Source organism: Triticum dicoccoides, chromosome 3A (assembly GCF_002162155.2).
Source record: "Triticum dicoccoides isolate Atlit2015 ecotype Zavitan chromosome 3A, WEW_v2.0, whole genome shotgun sequence".
Lineage (NCBI taxonomy): Eukaryota > Viridiplantae > Streptophyta > Magnoliopsida > Poales > Poaceae > Triticum > Triticum dicoccoides.
This window is the reverse complement of record NC_041384.1, coordinates 577,354,426-577,360,641: the sequence shown is the minus strand read 5'-3', so window position 1 is coordinate 577,360,641 and position 6,216 is coordinate 577,354,426.

Here is a 6,216-nt window from a genome sequence, read left to right as displayed (position 1 = left end):
TGTACTCAGCTTCAGCACTACTGCGAGACACTGTGGCCTGCTTTCGAGCATTCCAGGCGATCAGGTTAGAACCCCGAAATACCGCATATCCCCCCGTGGATCGCCTGTCATCAGGACTGCCAGCCCAATCTGCATCTGAGAAAGCTGAGAGCTCACACGAGGGCGCAGGCTGAAGAAGCAAACCATAGGAGACAGTAAGACAGATGTAACGCAGAATACGTTTCACAGCTGACCAATGAGATGTCCTAGGTGCATGAAGAAACTGACAGACACGGTTGACTGCATAGGAGATATCATGCCTGGTAATAGTAAGGCATTGCAGACCACCAACGAGACTGCGATACTCAGTAGCATCCTCAGGTGAAAGAGCATCTCCATCAAGGGCAGATAACCGATCAATGGCAGACATCGGAGTAATAGCATGTTTGCACTTCAGCATACCAGCACGACGCAGCAGGTCCAGAGAGTACTTCTTCTGTGTAAGAGTCAAACCAACAGAAGAACGTGAAACCTCCAGACCAAGGAAAAAATGCAAGGCACCCAAATCCTTGACAGCAAAGGCACCACTGAGTGAAACCACAAGACGACCAGCAGCAGCATGGGATGAACTGATGAGAATGATATCATCAACATAAACCAGAAGATACATCGTAACCTCAAGACGCTGAAGAAGGAACAACGATGTGTCTGCAGTGGAGGGAGTAAACCCAAGTGCTCGAAGAACAGAGCCAAGACGAGCATGCCATGCACGAGGAGCCTGTTTCAGTCCATATAGCGCCTTAGTCAGACGACAGAGATGACGAGGGCGTGCAGGATCAACAAATCTAGGTGGCTGACGCATATAAACCTCCTCCTCCAGAATTCCATGGAGGAAAGCGTTCTGCACATCAAGCTGATGAAGAGACCATCCACGAGTGACAGCAAGAGACAACATCAAGCGAATGATAGTAGGCTTGATGACTGGACTGAACGTGTCTTCATAATCAAGACCATACCTCTGTTTGAAGCCCTCGGCAACAAGCCGTGCCTTGTAGCGTTCGATGGAACCATCAGCATGTCTCCTGACTTTGAAAATCCACTTGGAATCAATAACATTGACACCAGATACTGGAGGAACAAGCTGCCAAGTGTCATTTTTTCTGGAGAGCCTGAATCTCCTGTTTCATAGCACCGTGCCAGTGAGGAATACTCAGTGCAGCCTGGAAGTGTCGAGGCTCAGCAGTGGGATCAGCAGCAATGTGAGCCATGCACGCGGCTAGCCATGCCACAGTCCCGTCCTTGCGTTCCTTCGGACAGAAAATGCCCGACTGACTCCGTGTACGAGGACGAAGAGGGACCACAGGCCGTGCCGGCAAGACCGACACAACCGGTGATGGAGATGAAGCTGCAACATCGGGAGAGCTTGCACTAGGGCTCCCTGACGACGACGAGCCAGGCGAGGCCAACCCACTAGCGGCCGAGGCGGGACTGACCGGGTCCGGCTCCAGGCCGGTCGAAGCAACCGCCGACTGAGGCGAAGATGCCTCCAGGTCGGGCGTGACCCCTCCTGGGTCAGGCGGAGCGCCAGCCGAAAGATTGGGCGAGGCCAGCCGCGGGCTAGGCGGGGCGCCAGCCCAAGGACTGGGTGAGGCCAGTGGCAGGCCAGGCGAGGCCACCCGTGGCCCCGTGGGCCAGGCGAGACCGGCGCCCGCACTGCAGCCTCCAGTGGCGATGCAGGGGCGGGTACGCGGGCTGAACCCGTTATGCATGGGACATACACGTCCCGAGTAGGAGCTGCCGCGTCGGTTTCCTGTTCATCAAGAAGCTCAAGACGAGCGCCACATCCAATACCTGTAGCATGATTAGACAACAACGCAAGGGCATATGCAACATCCACAAATTGATCAGGCACAGGTGTGGACATGTGCACCGGTTGTGAGGAAATGGTAGAGTTTGTCGGAAGTGCACAAAAAGGAAACACGTTTTCATCAAACACCACGTCACGAGAGATGTAAACGCGATTTGTAGGAACATGGAGGCATTTGTACCCTTTGTGAAGAGAACTGTACCCAAGGAAGACGCACTTCTTAGACCGAAACTTTAACTTACGCTTATTATATGGGCGAAGGTGAGGCCAACATGCACACCCGAACACCTTAAAAAGGTGTAGTCTGGAGTCTCGTTGAGCAAGAGTTCAAGCGGAGTTTGCATTTTCAGGGGTCGTGAGGGAAGCCTATTTATGAGAAAACAAGTTGTGGAAAAAGCATCACTCCAAAACCGAAACGGAATGGATGTATGAGCGAGCAAGGTTAGGCCAGTTTCAACAAGATGACGATGCTTACGTTCGGCAGTTCCATTTTGCTGATGAGTATGAGGACAAGACACACGATGTGAAATCCCAAGTTTGTTAAAAAAGAGTTGAGGTTGTGGTATTTTCACCCCCCAGTCAGATTGAACATGGATGATTTTCTGCTTAAGGAGACGCTCAACATGTGCTTGAAACTGGATAAAAACATCGAACACATCAGACTTGCGCTTAATAAGATACAACCAAGTAAACCGACTATAAGCATCAATAAAACTGACATAATAATTGTGACCACTAACCGACGTCTGGGCATGACCCCATACATCAGAAAACACAAGCTCAAGAGGATGTTTCACAACACGACTAGACTCTGAAAACGGAAGTTAGTGACTCTTGCCCTGCTGACAGGCATCACAGACGGTGTCAGCAGATTTATTGGACACAAGTGGTAGTTCATGACGATGCAACACATGACGAACTATAGGGGCCGCAGGATGACCAAGGCGCGCATACCAGTGCGTAGGAGACACACGAACACCACTGAACGCCTGAGGAGAAGACTGCATGGATGGTGTGCTAGGTACATCAAGTGCGTACAAGCCATGGTGAAGACGACCGCTAAGCAGAACGGCCCTCGTGTCCCGATCCTTGATAAAGAAACAAAAAGGGTGAAACTCAGCAAGGACATTATTATCACGTGTAAGTTGAGGAATAGACAACAAACTACGCGTAGCAGAGGGAACACGAAGGACATTGGAAGAGATGTAGTTTGCGAAAATTGTGTGCAAGGAGAGAGCCTGACCAACATGAGAGATGCGCATACCTGCTCCGCTGGTGGTGTGCACCTGATCATGACCACGGTATGGCTCCTGAGTAGAGAGCTTGCCCATCTCGCCGGTGAGGTGGTTAGTAGCGCCGGTGTCCATATACCATGATGGATCAATGGAGTAGGACGGAGTGCGACCATGATCATGAGTAGTCACGGCGGCGGCAGCCTGCTTGTCGTTTCATTTGCCATTGTTGCCAAGGCCCAAAAAATCTTGCTTGTAGCGACGATGACAGCGAGATGCAATGTGGCACTCCAGACCACACAATTGGCAAGCCTGCAGGGCACCGCAGGAGGAGGAGCAAGCAACCGGCCGGTTGCCACCCGTGATGGATGGCGCATTGCCACGCGGGGCCGGATGCGAAGATGGTGCCTGCTTGCCCCCTGAAGATGAAAGCCGCTGAGGTTTGCCGCGAGTGGCGGCGTTGGCGGAGGCGAAACCCGGTGAGACACGACGGGCCTTGATGCGCTGTTCACGGCCAAGGAGGCGGGCATACAGCTCACGAGGTGGAAGTGGATCGTCACAGCCATGAACGTTCTCAACGAGATTGTCATAATCATCGTCGAGCCCGTTAAGAACGAAAGTGGTGAACTCCTCATCCTGTAGAGACTGGCCAACCGAGGCCAATGTGTCGGCGAGACTCCGCATCTTGTTGAAGTAGTCCGTGATGCTGAGGTCACCAAGCTTGGTCTCACCAAGCTCGGTGTGTATAGAGTGAGCACGCGCCTGAGACTGCGAGGCGAAGCTGATGTGAAGCGCCGCCCACGCCTCCCGGGATGTAGTAGCGAAGATGACCAGCGACGAGACGCTCGGAGTGAGCGAGGACTGGATGACAGAGAGAATGGCCTGATCCTGGGCCACCCATGTATGATACACCGGGTGATGAGTGGGCGGACACGGGATGGATCCGTCAACATAGCCCTCCAGATAGCGACTGCGCAGAAGAGGCAACACCTGGGCATGCCAGGACAGGTAGTTGTCCGGTGTGAGCTTCACCGGCAGCAGATGCGAGAAGTAAAACGGTGATGGCGCCATGACCTGAGCGGCGTGAGCATGCATCGATGGCGCATAGGGACCCGTCGACGGGGCTGTCTCGAGATGAGGAGCACCCGCCGAGTAGACGCCAGGAGCACCGGGAACGAGGGTGTCGGCTCCGTAGTTCACCGCGGCCCCGTAGGATGGCTGCGGCGGTGCAGCCACGAACCCGGACTGCGCGGAGTAGGGTTGGTGCGGCGGCTGCGCCAGGAAGTGATGCTGCGGTGGCGGCGCGGAGTAGATTGGCGCCGACGGTGGCTGGTGGTGATGCGACGGAGAGCCGCATAGGGTTGGTGATGATACGGCGCCGCGTAGGACGCCACGGGCCAGGAGGATGACGGCGGCTGAAGGGAGCCCTGGGCCGCCGGCGGCGCACCATACACGGCAGGAGCGACGCCACCGGGCGTCTGCGCGACGGCGCCGTAAGGCGGCTGCACAACAATGTCATGAGACGGCGGCGCAACGAACTCAGCAGAGGAGTCGGCCGATGGATTTGATCCGATCGAGGACTCGGTCGGCGGCAGGGCCCCGTAGGCCGAAGCAAGGGGCCGAGAAGTGAGGAACGGTGACATAGGGGCGAGGGCCAATATGTTGGGAACTTGCTCGACACCCTAAACGGGGTGTGGCTCTTTCATTATATAGAGGTATCAAGGGGTACAATACAATGTTACAATATTAATACACAGACTACGTATATATACAGTCTAACAAGTAAAACTAAGACATGGTTAGATACATCATGCTTACAATGTAAGCAATGGTTTCTCATATCCAAAATTTATCACAATAGTATCCACGCATATCAAACATTATTTTTAAAAGGTAAATCAACGGATACGTATCATGTCGTATCAAGGGAGTATCTGAGCAACATTTGGCTAGATATGTGTGCTTTTTGAAGTATCCGTGCGACACAAAATACTTGATCAAGAATACAATTCGCGCTAAACATAACCATGGATGCTTCTTGACTCTACAGTGTGTAAATCTTATGCAACTGGATGATATTAGTACGTACACATAAGGTCGGTGTAGTTCCATACTACACAAATATGAATATAGAAACTCAATAGTTGATTGTAGATCCCGAGCTCATCGGGTGTCGGATGAAACTAAATTCAGGAAAAACATAGCAAATACGATAAGAAAAACCTAAAATTTTATGTCATCGAAGATGCTCAGGTTTTGACATCGAGGGAGCTCTGTAAAAAAACCCACAAAATCAATGCTCAAAAATGTGAAAATTTGAGCATTACTCAAAGTTTATTTTTTGTCCAGAGTTCCTGCAATGTCGAAGCATCATGAAATTTCCAACTGAGCTAAAACCACATAAGTTATTTTCGAACGGAGGTTATATTGCAAATGATCCCAAGCTCGGTAACGCCGCCCTGTATAGAAACTGCTATATTCACATGACTTGATAAAAAAAATATGTAAAAATGTATAGAGCCTCACATTTTGGCTTTAGGAAAGAGTTAAAGAATTCGACATTTTCTCGCTTTCGGAAAAAGTCGAAGAATTTCACGTTTTCGCAAGAAGAGGTTGAAATTGAATGTTTCCACCTGGTGCCTGGCCTTGGCAACCCAGAGCACGCAATGGCCAGTGAATGAATGAACCATAATAAAAAGAAAGAAAACCACACGCCAAAGAGATCTTGTAAATCCGTCGTACATACTACAACAACACAAAAATCTTTCCAATAACAGTGGCCATTAATTTCTTACCATATATCCAACGCGGCTCTGGTGTTACGTGTCCTACACAACTCGCGCCCCTTTACAGCTCGGAACCCAGCCACCCAACGGCTAGTGCCCCCGTTCAATCCCGGCCGTCCGATCCCGCGCCCCGACCGTTGCGATCCGAGCCCTTACCGACCGTTGGAGGGAGCCAGCCGCTCCTCCCCCTCCCCCCCGCTCCGCGCAGAGGCCCACGCCGCCGCCCACCCCGACAGGACCTTCCCCGTCCTCGTCCTATATCTCCCCTCCCCTCCTCCGGAACCCAGACCCCCAATCCCTCCAAGAACCCCCCCATCACGCCATCGATTGATCCACCCACGGCACGAAAGCG